This window comes from Vombatus ursinus, unplaced genomic scaffold (genome assembly GCF_900497805.2).
Source record: "Vombatus ursinus unplaced genomic scaffold, bare-nosed wombat genome assembly UNPS02007612.1, whole genome shotgun sequence".
NCBI lineage: Eukaryota > Metazoa > Chordata > Mammalia > Diprotodontia > Vombatidae > Vombatus > Vombatus ursinus.
Window position 1 is genome coordinate 7875253 of NW_020947390.1, and position 27984 is coordinate 7903236.

Sequence of the window (27984 nt, forward strand, 5' to 3'; positions counted from 1 at the left end):
CCATTACATTGGCATAGTTTCTTTCACTGCTTAACCATCTGATATAGAAACCTATCAATATATTAGAACAAAGAACTAGAAGAAAGATGTTAATGGTTGTGAGGAAGGTCATGTGGAAAAGAGTCCTCTACTTCCAAGCAGCATGCAGCAAAAGCAGCCATTTTCAGATGGCACAAAACTGAAAATAGCTAAACTGTACAATAGAATTGAGATTCAAAAAGGCCCAATTCTTTAGCCCTGGGAAGAAAAGCTCTCTTGGGGCTTATAATTAGAGATCTTTGAGGTCTAGTGAGGGAAGTTATCCAAATGGGCCTGGAGGAATTGAAGCCATAAATTGTTTATCTCTAGCTGATATTATGGCTAGGCTCTGAGCTTTACCTGTTCCATCTTCTTAAGTTGATGTTGGACATGGAATCTAATACCCTAAATTTGAATTCCATCTCAGACACTTAATGAAAGTTAATCCCAGATAAATAACCTTTCTCAGGCTTAGCTTCCTGATAAATAAAATAGGATTAATAATAACTGAAACAGTATAAAATTAACTAAAGCATGGTTTTTGTGAGGACCAATTGACATAAGGCATGTTAGGTATTTTGCAAAACTTAAAATGCCAGATAAATATCAGTTTTAAATATGATTACTTATACTTGTCTTGAAAATCTTCAGTTCTAAGTTCCTGAAAGGAACTTTCAAACATAAAGGAAAAGAAATTGAAAAACCAAAAAAAACTATTCTACACCCACCAGAAAACATAGAAAGGAATGGAAAAATGTGTTCCAGAGAGCAAGAAACTCAAGAGCCAACCCAAGGTTGCAAACTCTGAAAATTTAAAAAAAAGTGGACATGAAATAAAAAAGAGACATTTGAAATATTCTTACAAAGAAAATGCAAATTGAGACAATAAATGTGAATGGATGAAACAATATAATGAAATGAAAATTATTGGATAAAAAAATCAAAGTCCCACAATCTATTGCTTACTAGAAACATCTAAAAAAGTAAAGATGTACAAATAATAAAAATGAGAGACTGCAGCAAAACTCACTATGCATCAGGTGAATTATTAAAAAGGAGTTACATTCATGCTATCAGACAAAGCAAAAATAAATATTTACAACATAGAGATAAACAAAGAAACTACATTATGGTCAGAGGAACTATAGGAACAATCTCAATAACAACCATATATTCCAAATGAATTATTGTATAAATTCATAAAAGTACAAAAAATGAACTGGAGATCATACTCAGTTCCAGAATCCATCCTTGTTTTGGTTCTAATCTTTTATTGGTGACATAATTATAAAGTGTCAGTGGGGATTGGAAGGAGCTTACCCTAAACATTTTCAGGTAACATCCATCAATCGCCAGCTAAGTATTATGTACCTACAATGAACCAGGCTTATGGTAGGCACTGTGGACACAAATACAAAGAATAAAACAAAACAATCCATATTCATAATTGGCTTACATCAAATAGAAGATAGGGGTAGGGAGCAATTAATTCATTCAAACTCAGTGACCATGTTTAGAATTAAAATTTAGCTCAGCAAATTGAAGCAATAGACAGAAATCAGCACAATCAAAATAAAAAAGGAGGCAGAAATTCATAGTCATTAAATATGGGAACAAAAAACATTAGAATATAAGAATTGCTATACTTGGCTGACCACTGTTTCATCAAGTCCAAGATATTTTCATTTACACAATATGTTTTCTGGAGTGATAAAAATCAATTTTTAATTTGGGAGATAAGATAAATGTCTTAATTAATTTAACAATTAATTATGATTATACCATATATAAGTAGTGACTTTCTACACTCTACACAAATCCCTTCCATTTGGTGAGCTGGGTCCCCAAATGGTGGCTGACTCCTTATCTCCTCAGGATCATGAACCGCCATCTATTATGCTCCTCATTGATTACCAGACAAATAATAAGGTTTTAGAATGAGAAATTTACTAATGTGGCATAATAAAAAATGGTACAAAAACATCCCCTAAAATTCTAGGACACAGTCTCCCACAAGTGCAGAGCCCAGAAGGAAAGGGACCCATGCTTAGTGAGCATATATGCCAAAGAGGTAGCTCACAGTTCTTAATTGGATGGAGGTCTTTTTTTTTTTCCTTCTCAAAATCCTCATGAAATTCTCAGAAGGGGTAGTTCTCTTCTGGTCTTAGGGGTTCCGTGCCTATTTTAGAACCCATAAATTATCCAAATAAATCATTTTTTTTCTAAAGCTATATTTTCTCTGTTATATCTAGCTTGTCCTTTCGTTGTTGATGTTTCTGAGACATTATTACCAGCTTTTAAGGGAAGTCCAAGTCTCCTAATCTTTTGAAGTTCAGAAGACAGTCTTTTAATCAAAGTGTAGAGGGAAGAAAGGAATTCAATCCTACAGCTGTCCCAAGGGTATTCTGATTACAGACACAAAAACAAAAATATGCCTCCTCAAAATGTTTGAATGCCTAGCTAGTGGAATCACATCTCTGATATACATAGTCTCAGAGGAGTGTCTAATTGCTTCAAACAAAACAACTTCTCTTCCTCTGTTGGATAATCTGATGCCATTTGATAGCTTGGAGCAGTTACTAATCCCAAATTGATTAAGGATTTTTTTCATATCCAGTTTATACCTTTGATTAAATATCATAATCGCATAATCATTTTCACTTAATAAATTCACCAAGGTATTGAAAATTTTGTTAGCTATATTAATTGGGGTTTAGATGTGTGAGAGACATCCTTGTTACATGTATATCTATCTATTTGTAACCAATACAAGACCTTGAAAGACTATATTTCTTTCTATTTTTCCTTACTTCTCTCAAATTGCCAAGGCCTAGTTTATATGATAGGGTAACTAAGACCATGTTTGTTCTAGTCACATCATCCATTAATTTTGTTCACTTCCATTGCATCCTCTTTTGGGTTTTCAGATGAAAGTCATAACTTTTTTGAATTATTCTTATGTGACAGTCTTTCACTGTCCTCCAATCTTCTGGATCACTGTAATTATACATCTTTGTACTTTTTCTGTGTATAGCTTGAGGTACAAAGATCAGAACTGTTCATAGCATCCCTAGTATTAATGAGTTATGCTCTTCTTCAGGAGTAACCAAATGTTTTCCATTTTGTTAAAAATTAAATTTGGAACAAATATTAAAAAAAAAGACTGAACTCATCCAAAGCCATATATGTGTAAAAAAATCTAAAGATCAAAGATAATTGTAATCAGAACATAAATCAGCATTGTAGTGATGTTTTAAAATGTGAGCTCTATCAAGGTGACCCCAAACCATATTTCAAATATCATGAAGCCATCCACCAGGGCACCAGGGCCTATTGAGCTTGGAGAGCCTCCTGTTTGCTCCATTTCTTGCCTCATCCTTTTTTCACCTGTTATTCTTGCTCTGGGGTCAATATTAAAATTAATACTACTGCTGCTATTAGAAAGAATATGAAGATGTACTATTCTATGGCTCCACTCAAAATCTTTATGACCACCAAGACAAAAACTCCTTCCTCTGGCAATCACACTTCTATATATTTGTATCCTTCTGATAGAATGCAAGCTCCTTGAGAGTAGGGATATTTTCATTTTTACATTTGTATCCCTGGTCTGGCATAGTTCTTAGAACATAGTAAGCAGCGTTTGTTGAATATAGAACATTGGTAGAAATACAACTGATCTTGACATGTGAGCAACAACTTAGGAATTTTACTCAGCACTGATCAAACCATATACATATTCATATATTAATTCAAATATTATTCCTATTCATATAACTATATATTCATATAACTATATATAGCTCAATACAATTTGAATCATAATGTTGAGATTTAGGGAAAGGATTCATAGAAGAGCAACAAAGACACTTAAAATAACACCTAATTTGAATGACTCAAAGTAGTAAGACTATTTTGCCCAGAGGAAGAGAAACTTGGAGAAAAATTTTTCTTTTTTTTTTCTTTTTTTTATTTTTTGCAGATTGAAGCATACTATTTTCACTTTTATTTTATTTATTCTTTTTTGTGGCTTCTCCCTTTTGTTCTGTTTCTTTTTTCAAACTTGACTAATGTGGAAATATATGTACATGATTGCAAATGTTATACACCTATATCAGTTATATACCTATATCAGATTGCTTACTGTCTTGTGGAGGGGAGATAGGAAGTAGGGAGGGAGAAACAAGTTGGAATTCAAAGTTTTATAAAAAATGAATGTTGAAAACTATCTTTACATGGAATTGGAAAAATAACATACTATGTTTTAAAAAGGCCTATTGTGTTTTAAATGGAACTACTTGAATATTCCTTTAAACTCAAATCATTCTGGCTTTCATTGAATGGTCAATCAAAGCCCCAGCCCAAGCCTTGGTGGCTCATTGTTGAAGTTTTGAAGGCTTAGAATGACTATGTAAATAGTAATTGTTTTTTTTTTAATTTTTTTAAATTTTTACCATGTGTTTTTAAAACTTTGGGTTACAAATTTTCTCCCTTCGTTCCTCCCCACCCACCCTCATTGAAAAGGGAAGGATTTTGATACATGATATAGATTTGGAGTCATACAAAACACTTCCATAGTAGTCCCTGTTGTGAGAAACTAAATATATTTCCCTTCATCCTATCCTACCCCTCATTTATTCTATTCTTTCTTTTGACTCTGTCCCTCCTCAGAAGTGTTTGCTTTTGATTATCCCTTCCATCAATCTGCCCTCCCCTCTATCAACCCCCTGCTCTCTTGTCCCCTTCTCCCCTTATTTTCCTGTAGAGTAAGATAGATTTCCATACCCCATTGCGTATGTTATTCCCTCCTTAAGCCAAATCCTATGAGAATAAGATTCACTCATTCTCTCTCACCTTCCCCCATTTCTCCTCCACTGTAAAAGCCTTTTCTTGACTATTTCATGTGAGATATTTTTCCTCATTCTACTTCTCTCTTTCTCCTTCTCTCAGTATAATCTTCTCCCACCCCTTAATTTTATTTTCCAGATATCACCCCTTCATCTTCAACTCACCCTGTGTCCTCTATCTATCTATCTACACAAACATATAATTTTTTCCCTCCCACTACCCTAATACTGACAAAGGACTCATGAGTTACAAATATCATCTTTCCCTGCAGGAATGTAAACAGTTCAACCTTAATAAGTCTCTTATGATTTCTCTTTCCTGTTTACCTCTTCCATGTTTCACTTGAGTCTTGTATTTGAAGGTCAAATTTTCTATTCCGCTCTACTCTTTTCCACAGGAATGCTTGAAAGTCCTCTATTTCATTGAATGACCATTTTTGGCGCTGAAGGATTATACTCAGTTTTTCTGGGTAGGTGATTTTAGGTTGTAGTCCTAATTCCTTTGCCCTCTGGAATATCATACTCCATGCCCTCTGGACCCTTAATGTAGTAGCTGTTAAATCTTGTGTTATCCTGATTGTGTTTCCACAATACTTGAATTGTTTCCTTCTGGCTGCTAGCAATATCTTCTCCTTGACCTGGGAATTCTGGAATTTGGCTACAACATTACTAGGAATTTTCCTTTGAGGATCTCTTTCAGGAAGTGATTGGTGGATTCTTTCAATTTCTATTTTGCCCTCTGGTTCTAAAATATCAGGGCAGTTTTCCTTGATAATTTCTTGAAAGATGATGTCTAGGCTCTTTGATTGATCATTACTTTCAGATAGTCCAATAATTTTTAAGCTCTCTCCTGGATCTATTTTCTAGGTCAGTTGTTTTTCCAATGAGAAATTTCACATTCACTTCTATTTTTTCATTCCTTTTGATTAATGTTACAGTACCTTGATTTCTCACATTGTCCCTATCTTCCAATTTCTCCATTCTAATTTTTAAGGAAGTATTTTCTTCAATAAGCTTTTGGACTTCCTCTTTCATTTGGCTAATTTTGCTTTTAAGGGCATTCTTCTCCTCATTGGCTTTTTGGACCTCTTTTGCCATTTGGGTTAGGATATTTTTTAAGGTGTTATTTTCTTCAGTATTTTTTGGGTCTCCTTTAGCATCACTTTCAGTTTTTCCTCTACTTCTCTTACTTGCTTCTCAAAATCCTTTTTGAGCTCTTCCATGGCCTGGGACCAATTCATATTTTTCTTGGAGGCTTTGGATGTAGGAGCTTTGGCTTTGTTGTCTTCTTCTGGTTGTATGTTTTAATCTTCTTTGTCATCAAAGTAAGATAATACAGTCTGACTCTTTTTGCACTGCTTGCTCATGATCCCAGCCAATTACTTGAGTTATAAATTCTTTGTCAAGGTAGAAGTCTGTTTCCAGTGTGGAGAATGTACTGTCCCAAACTTCAGGGGTTTTTTGTGCAGCTGTGTTCAGAGATACTTCTAGGGACCTGTGAATTTTCAGTTCTTCCAAGGTGGTATGATAAGGCATGAGGTGTTTACTCCTTTCCTGGCCTGTGCTCTGGTCTATAAGCACTCTTTTCTGTCCTGGAACTGTGAGGAGAGTTTGCTCTCCACAGCCACTACAATTTCAGCCACACCAGTGCTCCTCCTTGCCCCAGGACTGCCACCCAGAACTGTGACCCAGATCCAAGCATGGGCAAAACAAGAGAATCCTGCACCAGCAGAGAGATCCCTGCAATCCCTCTCTGATCAGCCACTCAATTCCCCCTCAGTCTGTGGGCTCAGGAAGCAGCCAGTGCCCCAAGGAATGGGGCTGGGATCCTGCGCTCCTCCCTCACCACTGCAGTCACAGACTTTTCCCACTGACCTTATAAGTTGTCTTTGACATTTGTGGCTTGAGAAGTCTGGAAACCACCACTGTGGTCCAAGATTCAGTTCTCTGAGGCCTGCTCCAGGGTCATTGCGTCCTGCACCCATGCCAAACTGAACTCCTCTCTCAACCTGGTGCGATATACATTTCTGATCAACCATCCAGGCTGTCTTTGGCTGGAAATTTGTTTCATTCTGTCTTTTTGTGGGTCCTACTGCTTTAGAATTTATTTAGAGCCATTTTTATAGGTTTTTGGAGGAGTTTGGGAGAGAGCTCAAGAAAGTCACTGCTTTTACTCTGCCATTTTGGCTCCGCCCCTCAAAATTTCTGTTTTCAATGAAGATTTACTACAAGGTTTATTCTCTTACCTTCTTCTTATAATCAAAAATATAGAGGAAGGGTGTATTTTATAGGATGAGGATTCAACTTTAAAAATGAGGATGAACTTTCTGGCAAACAAATATATCCAACAAGGAAATAATCACTAAAGTGATATCTAGAATCACCTTTTTAAAATGATCTTTAAAAATGGATTAGAATTTCATCTTCCTGGAATGGTTTGAAAGTACTCCTGTCTTATAATTAACTTAATAACACTTCAAAATTCTTTCCATTTCTGTGTGGCTCTTAAGAGAATCATTAATCATGGAAGCAGTTGTTTTCTGATACTATTATCAGAGGAAGGATATATATATAATTTTGTCCCTACAGGCTACCTTATGGAAATTAGAATTCAGACTTCATCAGAAATAAAAAATGCAAAATAATATAAAAATGGAGCTCATTTAGCTTAAGTTTATTGTGGTGCAGATAAGACATTGTTCATTAATTAATGGAAACTTAAAATCAATTGTAGTCAATTTTAATTAAATATTCAATCTACTCATTAAATTGTCTAAGATTTTTTTTTCTCTTTAACAATACAAAGGTATGACATCTTTGAAAAAATATTGCAAGAAAAGTATTTTGATTGATAATTTTTTCTCAGGATCATATGAAGTTTTCAGTTAAGAAAAATGAAAAGAACTTGAAAGATGGGAGTGGCACATAAGGGTTGTAAAGTGAAGGAGAAAGAGGTCAAGAGGACATGATTTTGTAAAAGCAAAGTAAGATTAAGTGACCCCAAGGAAATGCATGAATGTTTCCAGCCATCCATTTTCTTATTTTCTATCAGACCACCCCTTACACAGTAATATTAGAATAATTGATGGTCAAAAGAGTCCACTTTTTATCTGTGCTCAGTAGTTCAAAATTTGCTTTACCCTCTTAGAATCAAGAGAAGAAAGAAATAATAGTTAAGAAGATAGTTAAAAGGGCAAAATGCATTCTCACCTAATGCCTTTAGTCTGATTTCTACCACATAGATTCTTAGAATCTACTCAAGCTAAAGAGTAAATCTAGTTCATGTTGTTTTTCTTCATCTTGAAAGGAAAATGAAATTGTATTTCACAGCAGGTGGCAAGACTAGGAAAGAATGGTCATTATACTTTTTTTGCCACTTCAGTCACCAGAATTCACAATCTTGGCTCAGATGCTGTTGCTAAAGTGTTGTATACCTACGTTTTTAAGGCCTAGGATTCCATTAGAAATTTCTGCTGTGGCAACTCCCTCCACCAAACCAGATCAATAATTTGTAACTTAAGAGTCTTAGAGAGTTGCTGGGAGCTCTGTAAAACTAAATCACTTTCCCATGGTTATACAACTACCATGTGTCAGAGACCAACTTCAAATTAAAAAGTCTCAGTTTCTTCACTTATAAAATGAGGGAATTGGACTAAATGACATCTGAGGTCTCTACCAGTTCTAGCACCTATGATCTTAGAAACTGTGAAATGTATGTTTGGAAAATGTAGGATTGGTGAGCTACTCATGCTTTGAGAGTGAGGGATAACAGAAGGACTGAGTCAGCATGGCATTGGTAGACATGCCATGTCAAAAGACTAAAAGCAGACACCTAGCCTATTAGTTAAATTCTCTAAGGAGGATTTATGAGAAAAAAAAATTGTTCAAAAATCATGCTGCATCTGCATAGATTGTGATCTTTATTGGTCATTGATGAGTAACTCATCGTTGAGATCATCGATCTAAAAAGATAGAGAAGTACTATTTCACAATGTAATTGTAATGAAATAACTCTATACATTCAAAAGGTCTCAATGAATGTTATTTTTCACTATCATCATTACCACATGGAACAAATTATAAATTTGTTGCAACTTAAAAGATTTTGCATGCACATGAGGTGTTGTATGTAAAATGTTTTGCAAACCTTAAAGCATATAAATGGTAGCTATATCTATAATAACTTGGGAACATCATCCTTATCATCACCACCACCAAGGTAAGCTCTACCCAGAAACCCTTAAGTCTTGGCAGACACAAAAGGAGCCTAAGGGCTGGGTCAGTATTAACATAGGGCATTGCCAACAAATAAAATATGAGAGGAGAGACAAACGAAAGACAAATTGTATTAGCAAGGAGAAAGCTTACTTTTGGTCTTACAACCATTTTTCTATGACACTGTGAATATGGCGAAATAGTAGACGCTAGAAACCAGTAAACAGTGCAAGAGTCAATAGTCAGCATTAGACAAAGGAGAGATCAGAGACTGAATCTAGTATTCATTTACCTGATGAAGGAATAGAAACCAGTCAAGATGACTGGGGTATTGAGTACACAACTGTCTGCACAATGGCCATTTTGGAGGATATGTGGAGGGAGGGAAAATGAACACTCTTATTCAAGAATTTGAGTAATTTGATATCTGTACCACTGGGATATTTGCTAGCTCCTGGTGGCAACATCTGATGAAGAGATTTGAGTATAAGTACCTGAACTTTATCATGGAGCTCCTGGGTATGGGGGCATGTCTATTAGACTGATTAAAGCCAAAGTGGATCTGGAAGAAGTGATGGAATTGTAATCTGTATGGTAGTTAGGCATATTTTTTTCATTCTTTTTTTATTTTTACAGACATAATTAAGTACTATAGTTAGACCATGCTATGTGACCAATGTCATTATGTCATATTCATGTAATGGGATTCCACTGAAATTCAAAAGAAGAAGATAGTGCTTCTTCCAGTGGTCATGGCATGAACCTTAAAAGTCTGATTGGTAATGTGCTTCTATATAGATTACACACCAAGACCAATGTCGGCCTGAAAAGGAACTAGAAATAGCCAATTAACTGAGAATGACAGAAAATTTGGTGTTTCTCTTGAGTACTCTCTGGGGTGAAGTGGATCATGTAAATTAGTGGGATGAATATCTTTTTAACAGAATTTGTGCAGTGACCCCAATAGCAAAATATAACTATATTATGAAAATTATTATTGGAGAATCCTTTTATTTTTAAAAATTCATGCAATTAGGAAAGTTCTACTTTTCATTGAGGTTTTTCATTAGAAAAGTAACTACTAAGCATTGCATAATACATTTCATAATATTTCATAGTAAACGATTGAATGTTAGCCTATAATAAAATATCTCATAAAATGAGGAATCTTATTTTTCTTCAGAAAAATTTAACCAATTTATTACACTTAAGATAAAAAATAAATGTAAAATAACAGTAAAATGAAACAGTGGTGATAAGGAAAGGGACAAAGAGCAAAATAGAAAAGAAAAGTCTACTTTACTTCTACTTTATTAAAAGTTAATGTCTTCGTGTAGTCCTTATTTTATAATTTGATTTTTTGGAGAGTTGGTGATAGATAGTAAGTTTAAAATTAAAATTTAGTGAGTTTCAAAATGATTTTTTTCCATTATATTGAATAAAGTGCTGTGGTTGGAAACAAACATTAATATAACACCAATAGAGAGGTAGATTCTGTAAATCAATATGAACTTACTTCTACTTCACAAAGGCAAAAAAAAAAAGATAAATTCATTGAATTTTCACTTGTTGCCTATGGCAATTATTCCATACATAGGATATGGGAGGAGAATTGAGTTTTATCGTGCAATTATTTTAATGATGAATTTAATTTAATTGCCACAATCTAAACTTGCCAACTTTGTAGTAAGAAAATTGCGGCAATATAGCCAAGAAATTTAGGAGAAAATGATTAAATTAAGTTCAGCAATACAATAAAACATTAACAGAATAACGTCATAGCAGGGACCAAAGGAGGAACACTCATAAAACTTCATTATTTTCCTTCTATGCCCAAAAGGAACCAACTCATTTTAGAGGAGCCTATTTCCTATGGAAAAAATTCCTTGAATGTGATATTTCATAGCCATTGACTTAAATGGAAATCTTAGATGCCAACTAGGAATGATTCTCAGAGAGTTGACTATATCTATCCACTTCATGCCCATCAGCACTTTGTAGAACAAGTTCCATCTCACCTCTAATTTGAAACAATCTGGTTTCTGTGATTAAGAACAGAGAAAAAAGAGAGACTTTTGTTCTCTCTTCCAGCAGATTAGCACAATGTAATTCACTTGGGCACTACTTGGGAAGAAACAATCTGGAGAAGTGTATAACTTCTGTCAATTTAAAGGGTTTGAGGTTAAGTGAAAGTTGTATGTAAATGAAGTATTTTACTTAGCCTCAGAATTTTCTACTGAGAGTGTTGGATTAGCAGAACCTTGATTTCAGACTAAGACATTTTTGAAAACTCATAATGTAGTTTTCTTGTCAGTTGCTCAGGATCAATTTGATTCTGGGCTCTTCTATCTTGCTGGTGAATCTTGGACAGTAATTAAGGCCAGTTTCCAAAAGCCTTTTTTTGCCTTTTGTGCAGTGGTATGGGGTACAAGGACAGGTAAGTTTGATGGCAGGGAAAAATAAGTTTCAGTGAAAAATACGTTTGATTGTAGTTCACTTACCTCATCCTTTTCCAGATGGAAGGAAATACTCAAGAGACCTCTAAATTAATATATAGGGGAAATTCTGAAATGAATTCTTGAAATGTGGCAATATGTTAAATTACCTTAAGATTCTATTTTAAATATGCTAATTTAAATATTACATGTTTAAATTATTTCTTGTTATGTGCTTGAATTTGTTCTCTAATAAATCTAAAGAAATTTGTAAGTCACTATATAAATGGTTAAAATTCTTAAGGTGAGTTAGTCCTGGTAACTGCACATACTAATTAACAGGAAACCTCAAGATTCCAATTAAATCCAGAAAGTTTGCAAAAAAGAGAGTTTTAAACAAAGAGTGATGCTTGAATCCTTTATATTTTGTATGAGCTATCATCTCAGAATCAAAGGTTTTTTAATAACAGGATCCAATGTGTATTCCTTTGAACAATTGAAATATCAACATGCCTATATTGATTTTTAAACAATTTCTTTATTCTCCAACAAAATCAATTATAGAATGTCCATAAAGTGCAGGCTAAGCCAGATCACTGAAACAGAAAGACTTTTTAAATGTACACAATCCCAGAAGCACGATATCTAAAATGTGTACAGTGTAGAATACTATTAAAACTGCATGACCTACCAAGTAAAAGGAAAAGATAACTAAACAGAAATCTGAGTTACCTATGTATTTGCATAAGCTATTTAAAGGCACTATGTAACATTTAGGTAAAAGTGTATATTACCTATCACTTAGATATTCAAATAAATATGTACTTATCTAAAATACAGATTTTTTAAAATAACAGCTTTTGTAGATTACATAACCCTGCCACAAGAACATTCAATGATACAATAGTAGAGAGCCCAGAGGAAGGGTACCTATACATAAATATAACTTTAACAAACTCCTGAGGAGAGAACAGTTACTATCAGGGCCAGGCTCAGTGTGTGACCTCCATCCTACACTGGGAAGAAAGGTGGTGGGGACAAGGAAGGGTCCATATCTTTGTTGGATATGGACCAAGCCCCTCAAGACTCAAACTTATATATCATTTGAGATGACAAGCTAGTACAATATCAATAGGAGACTGCTCTGTTTACCTATAGGACCAGTAACATAATGGTATTTTCTAAATTATCTGTTAGGAAGTGAATAATATGGGGTTGGGAAGAAGAAATCAGGGGCAGGGAAGTAAGGAACTTAACCCTAATAGTACCATTTCAGTAAAAAGTTAAAAAAGAGGGAGAGGGGTTGGGACACTACCAGTCTAGTTCTCTCTAGGTTATTCTAGCCATAGAATTCAACCATAACCCAAATCCTCAGTCAAAATTCACAAATATCAAGCTACACTTGGCATGAATTAACATGAGTAAAAGCCAATAAAGATAGAAATGATGGCCAGGCATTATGATAGATGCCTACAATCCCTGCTACTGGGGCAGCTGAGGTTGATAACTTGAGCTCTGTGGATCAGAGCTACAGTAGGGCAATAGCCAATTGAATGACCACACTAAACCAGACACTAGAATGATAAACCCCTGGGAGCAAGAGTCCCAACAGGCTACCTAAAGTGGAGCAAGGTGGATCACATAAAAAACAAATAAGGTCAAAGTTTCCATGGTTATTATCACCCAGATCAGGCCATTTATAGGTTACTACATACATTCAGCTTGAGAAAGAGAAAGAAAAGGGGGAGGAGGAGATGGAGAAGGAAGAAGAGAACAAGGACAAGTGGAGAAAGAAGAAGTGGAGAAAGAAGGAGGGAAACAGGAAGGGGAGGAGGATAAGAATAATAATGATAAACATAGAAGTCAAATAACATGATACATAAAGAACAGAATGATCTCCAACCATTCAGGCAAATCTAAGGCAAAAGTGTGAAAAATCTTTAAATAATTTTAGCTTTTATAATTAAAATGCAAAACACTTTTCCTGAAAATTTCTACTTAAAATAGTTTTAAACTCAATGAATTGAAGAAACACCATGGTATAGTGGATAGAATACTGGAAATAAATTCACTATTACTTGATTTCAAATCTTACCTCAGGCACTTAATAGTTATGTCACCATAGGCAAATCAAATAATTTAGACCCTTTTCTCCTCTATCTATGAAATAAGGGTCATTTTATGGAAAGCTGGTTTTTGAAGGCATAAAACAATGAAATTTGTCTTACACATTAAAAATATAACCATTGTCCAGTGGTATCATACTAGGAAGTCCTTGTGTTAGCCTTTGTCTGTTATCTTAGAGTCAGCCTAAGTTCTGAGGGGAAGCATAGTATAAGGGAAAGAGCTCTAGCTCTACAGTTAGTGGGGTTGTGTTTAAATTCTACCTCTTAATACTTAGGTGACTTTAGATAATTGATCAACAAGCATTGATTAATTGTTTATCATGTGTCATGGGTTAAGTGCTGGGAATAAGAAAAAAAAAGGAAGGAAGAAAAAGAAAGAATGAAAGGAAGGAAAAAAATACTCTCCATTTGTCCTAGAAGAGCTTACATTCTAATAGAAAAGACAATATAAATAAAAATATATACAAGATAAATGTAGAATAAATATTGAATAAATGACTTTAGACAAGATGGCAGTAGCAGCTGGGAGGACTGGGAGATACCAACTTGTGGAGGTGGTGCTTAAGCTGCATCTTAAAGGAAGTCAGATATTGTCATAATCAGAAGTTAGGAGAAAGAATATTCTAGTCATGGAGAATTCTCGGTACAAAGTCTTGGGATGGGAGATGGTATATGTTGTTCAACAAACAGAAAGTAGTTAATTATGAATTGTAGAGTACATGGAGGGGAAATAGAATGTAAGAAGATTTGATACAAGAACAGGTTGTTACAAGATTTAAATTCCAAACAGAGGAAACATATTTGATCTTAAAGGTAATAGGGAGCTATTGGAGTTTATTGAAAAAAAAATTACATGGTCATACCTATGTTTTAAGACAACCACTTTGGCAAACCTGTGGAGGAAGGATTGTAGTTGGAAGAGACTTAAGACAGGGAGAAAAATTGGCATCTGATGAGGGTCTGAACTATGTTGGTGGATATGTAAGAAGAGAAAGGAGAGATATATGAATGATGTCATATAGAAGAAAATACAAGTGGAAACCTTGTCACAAAACTCTTTGGTATGGGACTCCCTCCTATTGGAAGGGATGAAGGGACCAGGCAGAGTTGGCAAGTTACAGAGAGCATCAATTTTCAGAGAGTTCTTTTGGCATTCTCCAAGTGAGAGTCTCCTCTGGGTCTCCTTTGGGATTCTCTTTAGGGTCACCCCTTCCCCCTTTGAGACTAGCTAAACTATAAATTTTCCTCAAACATTGAGTTGACTCCTAGATTTGAGAGAGAAGATGGTGTTCCAAAGTGGAGTGGCCAACATCATTTCAAGTTGTTGAAGGGAAAGACTGTGGGAAAATATGAGAGGAGTTGGCAGTCTCTATCATGTCCCTATTCCAAACATGTTACACTACAGACTTCAGGGAGTTTCCCCTTGGGTAAGATCTGGGACACTCTCTTGATTGAGCACACTTATCTCACTCTCAAAGGAAGAGCTCTTTCATTCTACATTTTCTGGCATATATTCTCCTATATACACCTTCTATAATGTCTATTTTGCTACAATTTGGATAAATGGGTTTCTTTGCTATTTTCCATGTGTGTGCATTGTGGAACTGGTTTTAGGTGGGAAAGAGGTCAAGTATCAGATGTAAAGCTTGAGGTCCTCCTTCCACCTAGAAATGACAAAGTGATAAAAAGTTAGATTGAATTCAATAATATCCCCTAGACAAATAATATTTAAAGAAACAGATAGATATGCTTCTATCCTGGTATTCCCTCTTTCTGAAGAGAGCAGAGTGGCCCCTAGCCCCAGCCTCCTGCTTCCCCTCTGGGCAAGAATGAAAGTACCCCTGGGAGAAATATTGGAGGAGAAAATGATGAAGATGTCTATTCCTTTGAGCCACACACAAGGGCAGGTTTTCTCTCCAAAGGGTCCCTCTCTATATATATGGGGCCCTTTGCTACACAAGAGTTTGCAACTGACTGGGTTTGGAGGATGTAAATGAGAGAGGAGACTAGAATGACACAGGTTGTGAACCTGGGTGACTAGAGGGAGAATGGTGCTTTCTAAAGTAAAAGTAAAATTCAGAAAAGGGAAGGATTTTGTCTAAAATGTAATGAATTTTTTGTGGCTATGTTGAGTTTGAGATGCCTACAGTACATCCAGCTTAAAATGTCCAATAGACAGCTGATACAAGACTTGACTTAATCAATAATTAAATTTGTGAGAGTTGACGAGATTGAGAGAAGTATATAGAGAAAAGAGAAGAGGCCCAAGGACAGAGCCTTGGAAGATACTTCCTTCTATTAGGAACAACATGGATGAAAATCTAGTAAAAGATCCAGAAAAGGAGCAATCAGACATGTTTGAGGAACAAGAAAGAACAGTTACAAAAATTCAAAGAGGAGAGAGTATTCAAGAGAGAAGCAAGTAATCTTCAGTGTCAAATGCTGCTGAGATGTCAAGAAAGATAAGAATAGAGAAGAGATCATTGGATTTAAGAAATCATTTTGGTAACTTTGGAGATGACAATTTGGTGAATGATTAGATTAGGAGCCAGAACGCAGAGAGTTTAGAAGATATTTGGAGAGGAGGAAATGATTCTACACAAATTATTCAAGGAATTTAGCTGAAGATGGGAGGAGAAATGTGAGCTGATGGCTTATGTTCATGTCAAGATCTAGTGTTTTTTTATGTTGGAGAAGGCTTGGGCATGTTTGTAGGAATCTAATTAGCTAACCTCTAATTAAGAGTAGAGGATATCTGCTGAGAAGATCAAAAAGGAAATATGTAGAGATAATGCTTGCCTTGGCAAGCAGAAGGGCTACCTCATCATCAGAGACTAGAGTGAAGAAAGATATAGTGGGCAACAATGTCACGGGTGTACACAATTATGATGTGAGGAGGAAAAGAGCATAGAAGGTTTTGCTCAATAGTCTCATCTTGATTTTGGTGAATCAAGAAAAAAAAAGTCCTTAGCAGAAAGGTTGGGGAGTGTTATTTGATGCCTGAGGAGAGAAGAGGTCTGGAACAGTTGTTGTGGTGAGTGCAATAAGGAATCAATTAAGAAGGAGGAATAAGAGTGTGAGGCAGGTCCTTAACCTCTCTGGGCCCAAGTTTCCTCATTTATAAAATGAGGAGGTTGAGATAGATGGTCTCTAAGAATACTTCCAGCTGTAGATATATAAATCTGATGATCCCATAATCATCAGTTTGGTCAGTGTCTGCTGATTTTTTCTGGCACAGTAACTCTTAATGACTATCCAGGAATTTCAAGAGGTTGTTAGCTACATTGGTATAGGCAGTGCCCATACCAATGAAATCCTAGATTCCTTAAGTATTGAAATAAATATTCATATATATAGATATATATATATATAGATAGATAGATAGATATCTATCTATATATAGATATATATATCCATTTTACTACCTTTTCTGGATTATTAAAGTTCTCAATAAAAAGATCATGTTATATACTGAGAGATAAGCTTGGATTTATTCAGTTCACAGCAATTCACATCTTCAGCACTTTAAAGCCAAATATCCTTACCCTTCTCAGGGTGTCCTCAGACTTCTCCCCTTATGTACGGTATCTGTAGTAGGCATACTGCTCTCCTGGTCTTTAGATTTTGAGTTCCACAGGGGCAAGTACTGTCTTTTGCCTTTCTTTGTAGCCCTAGAGCTAACCATAGTGCCTGACACATAGTAGATGCTACTAATAAATATTTCTTGACTGAATGATTGATTTCCTATGCCTGTCCCTTTGCACAGCTCAACTGGCTGTAGATGACATTTTCTTGATTATCAGGGTTCACTTTCTTCATTGATTCTCTTCAGAGATCCCTCACTTTTGAAAGGCCATGAAAATGTGGCTAATTCTTTAGCCAACAAGGATTAGATACCCTGCAACTATACAAAATTAAATGAAGATCTTCGTATCTCTGGAAGGCCATAAAAAGGAAAAAGAGTTGTCACACTTTTTTTTTCCCTGAGTGGGAAAATCCTAGTTTCACTCTCTTTAATATTTGCAAATAAGTTACCCGGGGTGACCACGCAAGTCGCAAATAGACTTTCCCCCACACCTCTATATAAGCATTTTGAAAATAGAAAGCCTTTTATATAGTCTGGAAAATACAAATGATAACCAGCAAAAAGTAATCCATCAATCAAAATAGTCACTAGAAGGAATTTTCTCTCTCTTAAGACTAGTGCATTTAAGATGAGTAAATCAAATGGACTATATAAATAGAATAGGGAAAAATGAAACAAAGATAGAAGCACATACATCATTTAGATGAAGGGAGATATTTAATTGGCTAAAGTAACACTAGTGTAAATCAAAACAAAGAAATGTTTGCAGGTTTATTGCTAAATGTAGCATTCTTTGGATAACCAAAAACATGAGTTTGATGGAGACTATTGTTTTTTTTTTATTCTACTTTCTCTGTCTTGCAGATTCTTTTTACATGTTTTGACAGACTATTATGAATAAAACATAAAGATGAAGTTTTGATTCAAAACCCACAGTATAATCTTTCAATCAGAAGGTTCACGAAGAGCGTGCAATCCCTTTGGCACCTTCCTTAGCAAAGATAAGATAAGTCTTTCCCATAACCCTATTGTCTATAATAATGAAGCCTGCTGTTCTTTGTAGGCAGTGCTGTTAGTTTCTCATTTGAGTTAAGCTAATGAGGGAAACTTTCTCTTGACCTACTATTCAAAAGATCTGCTCCTGGAGAGATAGAAGAGTAAGCTACAATTTAGATTGCAACTTGATATACATCTATACAAATTCCTTGGGAGTCACAATAGGCTACCAAGGCCACCAACAGTGGCCTGAAGTTTCTCTACACATTTATTTGACAGCAGAGTAAATTACAGTGAAAATGAGAATTAACCTTCTTGATCTCTGGGGGTCCTCATATTGCAATGAGAATCTATATTCATTCAGGAAAAAAAACCAATGACTATGACACATGATTTTTAGTATAGCTATAATAGCTATATCATTTTAATCACTAGTAATTTTTCTTCTCTGAAATCTTGTAGCACATGTCATCAAAACTTCTCGTTTAGCACTTGTGCACGACCAACTATAATTAATTAATTTTTTTATGTATTAGAGCTAGTGTATTTGTTGTTCAGTCATTCTAGTTATGTCCAACCCTTAATGACCCTGGGACTTCTATCCATGGGGTTTTCTTGGCAAAGATACTGGAGCGGTTTGCCATTTATTTCTCCAATGACAAATGGAGGCTAAGTGACTTGCCCAATGGTACATAGGTAGCAAGTTTTTGATACTGAATTTGAATTCAGGTCTTCCTGACTCCAAGCCCAGTGCTCTATCCACTGTGCCACATAGCTGCCCTACTAGAACTGGTATATACACAATAAATACATGCTATCTCCTCTGATACAATGTAAGCTCCTTGAGGGTAGGGGCCCTTTCATTTTTATATTTGTATTCCCAGTGCCTCTCATTGAGTCTGACACAAAGTGAGCACTTAACATTTGTCAGTTGATTGATTGTATCGGTCCTAACTCCATAAAAGGTAAACTTCTTATGGCATGGGCCATGCTTTTGTGTGTTGCTCACAATGACTTGCATGTGATACACTCTCATTTTTTCCCACATCCCTCCAGGTATGTTACTATGTCCATCACTCAATTTCATAGTCCTTTATACTCTGCTTATTTGCTTAAAAATCCTATTTGTAGTATCTTTATGTGTAAGACATAAGACTTCTAGTACTTGAGAAATGTTTTGAGTATAACAATCCTATATTATGCATTTACACCGCAATTGATAGGATAATACACTTTATGTAGTAGAAAAATCAACAAATATTTGTTGAATGGCTAGACTACTTTTTCTTTCCATTTCAAAGAACTAATGAACATTCAGAAATTCATGGGATGTGACAAGCACATGCATAAATATGTTGCTAAGTAAAGTGAAATGGGGGCAAAGGAAAGATCTCTAGACTAAGAGTGTGAGAAAGATTTTGGAAAGTAGAGAGCATTTTCAGCTGATGGGATCAGGAAAGTTTCACAAAGAAAATTCTGCCACAAGTCAAAAACAGTTTGTTATTTATATTTTTCACTACATTGAACAGGAATATGATACAAAAGAAATGTTGACAGAAGCAGCAGTCTATCAGAATGATATAAGTGCAGTTTGGTTAATTATTACTTCATTATTTCAGGGAGCCATGATTTCTTTGGTGTGGGCACTATTTATACTATTAGATATCATAACCTGACACTCCTCTCCCCCCAGTTCTCACCATTCGGCCTTACTTAATAATTGGCCTTTTAGAATATCTATGACTAAAATAATCCATCATACAGGTTCCTTCCTTCTGGTAATTTGTCATTCTTACCCTAGTTAGGCTGGTTTTCAGACAAGATTATCACTTTTTAGCCTAATCTCAAATCTTTTCCAGCTTATAAAATATACTGAACTTATATTCTCCTGGCATAGCTTCCAAGAATCCAGCATCACCTCCATGTCATGATGGGAAATCAGAGTAGGACTTTAGTGATAACTGGACAATTATTATTATGTGCAAATATCGTATATATGATAGACATAAATTATGCTTATGAGGGTATTATGTTTGAAAGAACACAAATTAGACCACATATATTGAGCATTTGCACAGATATTTTCTAATTTTTGTTGTTTGAACTTGTAATTTCATTGGTATGAGGAGCCCCCTCCTCAGATGCCAATCAGTAAGCCATCTGAAATGATTGTCTTACAAAATTATCTGGAGTGCTGATAAAATCTCGAGTCTTCTACTCTCCATTGCCCTTTCTATTTTTCATAGCCTTTTCTTCAATGACAGATGTTCTTAGCCTCTTCTTAGCTTTGGCATAGACTTCTTAAACAGTCTGCTGAATCCTATGGACCCTTTCTCAGAATAATGTTTTTAAATGCATAAAATCAAATAATAGGATGACAAAGGAACTTAATCAGATTGAAACATTTATCAAAATTTATTTAAATCAAGTTTTCAATTAAGAATCTCTGTTTTATAGTGATTATAAAAGCATGGAATGTTAGTAGTAAGAGGCTCCTTAGAGGCTCTTTCCAGATGTTTAAAGAGAGGAAACTGAAACTAAAGAAGATAGGTAACTTGACCAGAGTCACATAAATAGCATTTTTAATATACTGCTCAGGAAGTTCCAAACCATAGGCCAGAATATCAAAACACTCAGACTTATTTATGATCTTTTCAAGGGGAAAAGGTCCATAAAGGCAAAACTACAGTATAAATGAGATTCCATTACAATATCAAATTAAAAACGGTAACTCACTAAAACAATTTCTTTTAAAATATCTCTCCAGAATAGAAATTGTAATCAAATAGGGTGCTACCATCTCAACTGTCTGAGGAAACAAATAGAGATTGAGAGTCCTTCTGAGATCCTGAATCTACTTAGACAGCTTCAAAGATATTTGACAGGAAATTTCATGACCAGATATATGTTTTTAAAATTACTCAAAATATTTAACAAATTATGTGGAAAAGAGGTAAATTTGAAATATGAGCTATATTATTTCAGTCTTAATTTGTTTCCTTTGTTGCTGCTGTTGTTCAGTCATTTGGTTGTGTCAGACTCTTTGTGACCCTATAGACCATAGTATACCAGGCCCTTCCATCCTTTACTCTCTCTTGAAGTCTGTCCAAGTTCACGTTCATTGTTTTCATAAGATTGTCCATTCATCTCATCCTCTGCAACCTCCTTTTCCTTTTGCCCTCAATCTTTCTCAACATCTGGGTTGTTCCCAAATAGTCCTATCTTCTTATTATGTAGCCAAAGTAGTTAAGCTTCAGCCTTAGTATTTGATCTTAGTAGTGAATAGCCTGAATTAATTTCTTTTGGTATTGACAAATTTGTTCTCCTTCCTATCCAAGAGACTCTCAAAAGTCTTCTCAAGCACCACAATTCAAAAGCACTGATTCTGCATCACTCAGCTTTCTTTATAGTCCGACTCTAACAACCATACATTGCTACTGTAAAAAAAAATAAACATAACTTTCACTATATAGATCTTTATTAGCAAGGTAATGCCTCTGCTTTTTAGTAGGCTGTCCAGATTTGCCATAACTTTCCTTCAAAGGGAACAAGTATCTTTTAATTTCATGGCTGCAGTCACCATCTGCAGTAATTTTTGAGTCTAACAACATAAAATCTAACACTGCTTCCATTTCTTCTCCCTCTATTTTCTAGGAAGTGATGGGACTAATTGCCAAGATCTTAAGGTTTTTGGGTTTTTTTTTAATGTTAAGCTTATATAGAAATTAAATTGATTATATAGTTTGCTACCAAAAGTGAAGAAGCTCAAAAGTCAGTTTAAAAAGACCTGGAGCTGAATGTGTTTCAGATTATGAACTTCTCATTGCAAAATTCAGACTTGAATTGAAGAAAGTACTAAAATACATCAGACTACATGGGTTTGACCTAAACAACATCCCTTATTAATGGGAAGAGAAAATAATGAAGAGATTTAAGGGATTAAATCTGGTAGACAGAGTGCCTGAAGAGCTATGAACAGAGGTTCAAAACATTGTACAGGAAGCAGCAACAAAAAATATAACAAAGAAAAAGGAGAACAAAAATGCCAAATGGCTGTCTGATAAGGCTTTACAAATAGCTAAGAACAGAAGGAAAGTGAAAGGTAAAGAAGAAATGGAAAGTTATATCCAACTGAGTGTAGAATTTCAGAGAATAGGAAGGAGAGATAAGAAAGTTTTCTTAAATGAGTAATGCAAAGAAATAGAAGAAAACAATAGAATAAGAAAGACAGGCTATCTCTTCAAAATTGGAGCTATCAAGGGAAAATTTTATGTAAAAATAGGCTTGATAAAAAACAGAAATGGTAGGATTTAACAGAAGCAGGAGAGATTAAGAAGAGGTGTCCCAGTATTTTTCAAAGATATTTCACCTCATCACTGATAACCATGATAGTATGGTTACTGATGTTGAGACAGACACTTTGGAGAATGAAGTCAAGTGGGCCTTAGGTAGCGTTACTAACAATAAGGCAAGTGGAGGTGATGGAATTCCCCTATTTTGTTGCTATTTACTTGATTGGTTGTTTTAGATGCTTCTTTTATTGTATGTCTCCCCGACACCATATAAAGGTAGCCTGTTGTAATGGATAGAGCATTGAACTTTGACCTGAATATCTGTCCTTCATTTCTGTGTATGTACATTTATAATTAGTCTTCTCTTCCATTTTCCTCCCCTTGGTTAGGTTTGTCACTGGTTTCAAGTTTTTGTACTCTGTTGACTCTTTCTATTATACAAACTATAAAACTATAAATTCTGCTTTCAGAATTCTTTTATGCCACTTGAAAATATCCTACTGTTGTTCTATGTTCTCTTGGAAATGCACAGGGCCCAGTCCTCAGCAGCTGTTGATTCATTTTCCTATCTTGCAATATCTATTCATAGGCGTTTGAATTCATTTAGCTGATCAGGAGACCATATTCTCTTCCATTATTATCTTCCCAGTCAATATGTCTATTTATTTTAAAAAATAAATCATTCTTTAATTCAATGATTTAATTGAGTGTTCTTCCAATTGAGAATTTTGATAATTGTTTCTCCTACCTCACACACTTCATATTATATTGTTCACTTTCTGACTCTTTTTTCTTTAATTTTGGTTTCACTGGGAACTAACTTTTAAAGCTTTCTCAGCTTTCTCCCAAACTGGACAATTCATATTTCACTACACTTGGTGTCTTCTCCAAGTGAGTTTTGAGAGAATAGAAATAAGTTGGATGTCAGTCCACTTTTCCCTAGGCTCAGTGGAGTGCCACACACAGGCAATCTGCCCCAGTTCTCCATGTTCTTTAGTTTTCAAAGGAAACTTCAGTCTTTTAATTTTCCATGATAATGGGGTGGGTGTGGGATTGAGTGGAGTTTAGTTGCAAGGCCATGGATCAGTTTATGCAACCTTGTTCAAATATGGGGGCCAGTGTGATTGGGGTGTTGAGTTAGATGATGATGATGATGATGATGATGATGTTAGTTATATTAGAGATTAGAGATTTTCCTTCCCACCTGTAAGTACTTAAGTAATTCCTCCATAAGGTTCTGGTTTTAGAACATGGGGCAGCTGAAATTGCCTTAATTGTCATGTGTAATTCCTATTTTTGGGAAATTTTGACACATCATGAACATTAGAGAAAGTGTCTAGTCCTCCATCTTGTTGGCCACAGGAATTATGAAACACATCTTTATAGTTACACAATTCACTGCAAAGTACAAATCCTACAAAATCTCAATGTGCTTATAATTTGTTGGTTATGGGAAAAAAATATTTGATTTGTTAAAGCAACATTTCACCATGAAGACAGTCTTCCAATAAAGTGCTTCCCAAACTTATAATAAAATTATATGTCTTTACAAGAAATAACAATAGAGATAAAGTGATTTTGACCCTCTGGCCATTAATACTAAATGAAGGTATAAAACAGATAAGTGGGTTCAGAAAACATTTTCCATTGTCATCAAGAATGTCTAGCATAATCCAAAAGAAAGAAATATTCCACATAGATAGTGAGACTTACCAAAAATACTTTTTTTTGTGCATGAATTGTGATGATTACAACAAATGCCAGGAATATAACAGAACCTCCTAAATTAAAATCATAATCACTCAAAAGTTCTGTCTACTATTCACAGAGGGTGGGGAATTTGTTAAAGAATGTCTATTGTCCAGAAAACAATATCCCATAAAATGTCCAGCCCATAGTATTGTTCCATTGGTGTATATATATTGTGCAGAAATTGCAGTTGAACACTCAAGTGGGCCCATTATTGGATAGGAAGAATTGAACAGATTATAGTGCATTTAGAACACTATTCAGTCATTTTAATGACCCTAAAATTTTCTCTAAAATGAAGACTCACCTTTTAAATATCATATTCTACTGGTAATACATATTTGTATATGATGTAATATTATAGTATATTCCCCTCTATGACATATGACTATTGCTTCTTCTTTAGCAATTTATTTAACCCTCATTAAATGCTTTACTTTCACATCCTGGTTCACCAATACAAGGTTGTGACATAGGTTAAACAATACTGGACATTCCCAGTATATCTAGTATCGGGAATTAGAGGCAATTGGCCTGTTATTTATTATCAAAATTATCCCTACATTAAATGCAGTGATCTTTGGAATCCAGGATGAATGAGCATTGGGTTCCACTTGTATTTGCAGGATTTAGTTTTATTTTAAATAAATTATTTGACAAAGTGTTTGAATAACCTAAACTGCTTTTCTAATGACTATGCCTTCTTGGACTTTCTTACTTAAATCCAACAGGGTCAAATGAGTTGTTTTTTCAAAACTTTGATGGGAACTATGAAATTAGTATTTTCCACTTAGTTTAAAGAAAACACAATCTTAGCTACTTTTTCAAATATCATAGAACCTTGTGTATTTTGCATAATAATAAGAGATTAGCCAAATATCCTGGCCCCACTTCCTATGACCTCTTTGGAATCTGAACATTTACTGTATCAGACACTTTATAAAACTTAGATTTATTAAACAAACACATTTTTCTCTTTCTATTGCTCATTGCTATTACTTGTCTTCCTATTTCAACCTCTTCTCTTCATCTTTCTAAAGTAATCATCTAAAGGTGGTTTGGGGAAGATAAACTATAAAGTCTTTGAGCACCCTCTCAAGCATCTCTTCAAGACCTCAGGTAAATTTGTCTGTTGATTTATAATGTTAAAAAGACATTTAGGGGGCAAAATCTGTAATTAACTGTTCTGTGTTTGATAGAAAATCCTTAAAAGGGTTAGAAAGGAAGATATTCTTTAATGCTACTTACAACATTTTTATATAATATTTTTATAACATTGTATATATATATGTATATATATATAAAACATTTTAACTAACTCAATTATTTCATAATCATGTAGTCATTATTAATACATTTTGATAACCCTTTGACAACTAGAAGAAATTTCTTAAAAATAACTTTAATAAAGCATTTTAAAAGCATACTAGAAGCAGGAAAATATGTAAGCTTAGCAAACCACTTTTTATGAATTGAAAAGATACTTAAAGCATCAATGGATATGTTTTCCCAGAAGATTTGAGAGCTTTACTTCATATCTCCATCCATGCAAAAAAAAAAAAAAAGAAGTCTTCACTTGGGGATCTTTCATGACTAAACATATTATGAAGTTAGTTAGCAGATTAGAACAAGGTTGTTTAATGACATGTTGGGTGTGTCTAGTGAAAATCAAGTATGATTTTTGACTGAGATTGTTTAAGAAAGTATAGGACAAATAATAGGAAAGTAAATTATTAGGGAATATTTTTGTTTAAAGATATTGCACCACATCAGCTCTGAAGAAAAGAGACACACAGTGCTTTACTATTTATAAGCAGTAAGGTGGGCAAGTATCACCACTGTTTTATATTTGAAGAAATAGAAATCCACTCAGGTTATATGCTAGTTTTTTTTTTCCTTTTTATTCTGGATTGGAGACCAGTCCTCTCTCTACTTCCAAATCTAACTCTCTTTCCATGATGACTCCAAGGATGAGTCACCATTTTAAATGGACTGAAACAGTTTTAAGTCTCATGAAAAGAAATGACATATTTTAGCATCTCAGCTAGACACCAAATGAAATAATTAAAGTAAATTCAGAGCTATTTAAAAATTAGGGCTAAGAAATTTTAATTATAAAATGTTAAAAGTGCCTTTTATTTTATTGCTTTTTAAAGTTTTTGTTGTTGTTAATTCAGAAGTAATGTTGAATAATAAATACATAGGGATAGACTTGGAGTCATGAAGACCAGTGTTCAATTCTACCTCTAACATTCATATGGATACTGACTAATGTATGACCTGGAGAAGTAAGTTGCTTTTATATACTTCAAGGTTTATTCATTGTTAGATGGAGTTCCTTATATTGATGAACTCATAGATCTTCTATATATTTTTGTTTAAAAATACCAATAAATAGAAACAGTGGTATTTTATATTCTATCAGTTGCAAGATTTGGTACTATGAAGATATCCTTTGTAGAAAACTCATCTTCCTATTCCCTTCTTTAGTTTTCCTCAAGGATATCATAAAAGCAATTCTCACAAATATATAATAGAAATGAGAAAATATGGGCTAGGGAAAATACTTACTAGTGTCTTCTCAGTCATCTTTCATTATCTCTATTTTTTTCTTTTTGTTCTTTATTTTTCTGATAGTACTAGTGCTGTAATATTTTCAGGGTTAAATTATTTATCCAAAGAGCTGCTTAAAAGTGGTATAACCAGAATTTGAACCTAGATTTCAGTGTATTTTAAAAATTTATATCTTTTGGTTCTTTTCTCCTAGATTCCTCCTGTAACCCTCTCAATTTCCCTCTCAAAGATCCATTTAGTATAACAAATATTAAAAAAGAAAAAAAAGAAAAAGAGAAACAAGAGAAACACTTTCAATATATCAAAAAATCTTACATTATATACAATGTTCAGTACCCATGCCCTCAACCCCGCCTCTTGAGAAAGGAAGTATGTATTCATATCTCTTCTTTGGTGCTGCACTTGTTCTTTTTCAAAAATTAATTTTATTGATATCTTGTTTTTACATTGTATTAGTTTCCTTAAGTTTCCACTTCAATCCTTACAAGAGAGCGATCCCAAATAACAAAGGATTATTTGTTTTGAAGAAAAAAAGCAAGAAAAAAACATAACGGATCAGTATATATGTACAATGTTCCATACCTGTGTTCCTACCACAGCACCTCTGGAGCAGAAGAAAATGTCTTTTCATATCCCTTCTTTGTGCCATCTTTGTCATTATAGTTTTGCAACATTTGTTTTTCATGTTTAATGGTTCTTCTTTCATTTTATTATAATCATTGTGGTGTATTGTTTTACTAGCTCTGCTTGCTTCACTTTGCATAAATTCACATGTCTTTCTACGTTTCTCTGCATTCATCATATTTGTCATAATATTTTACAATATAATATCCTATTACATTTATGTAGCAGCATTTGTTTTTTACCATTTCTCAACTGATAGATATCAGCTTGGTTGCTCTAAATATTTTCATCTATATGAAGTCGTAGTCTTATCATTGACTTTCTTGTGGTATATGCCTCACAGTAGAATCTATGGGTCAAAAAGCATGGACATTTTAGCCACTTTATTCTCCTAAATCATATTTACTTTCCTGAAGGCTATACAAATTCTGAATTTTAACAACAACATATTTGCGCATCAGTTTTTCCATAACTCCTCCAATATTGATTACTCTCACTTTTTTTTTTCCTCTTTAACAGTTT

At 34.4% G+C, this 27984-nt stretch overlaps 1 pseudogene; it reads left to right on the plus strand.

Moving 5' to 3' along the window:
* Positions 1–27984, plus strand: part of LOC114033898 — a 49216-nt pseudogene that overhangs the window by 13003 nt on the left and 8229 nt on the right.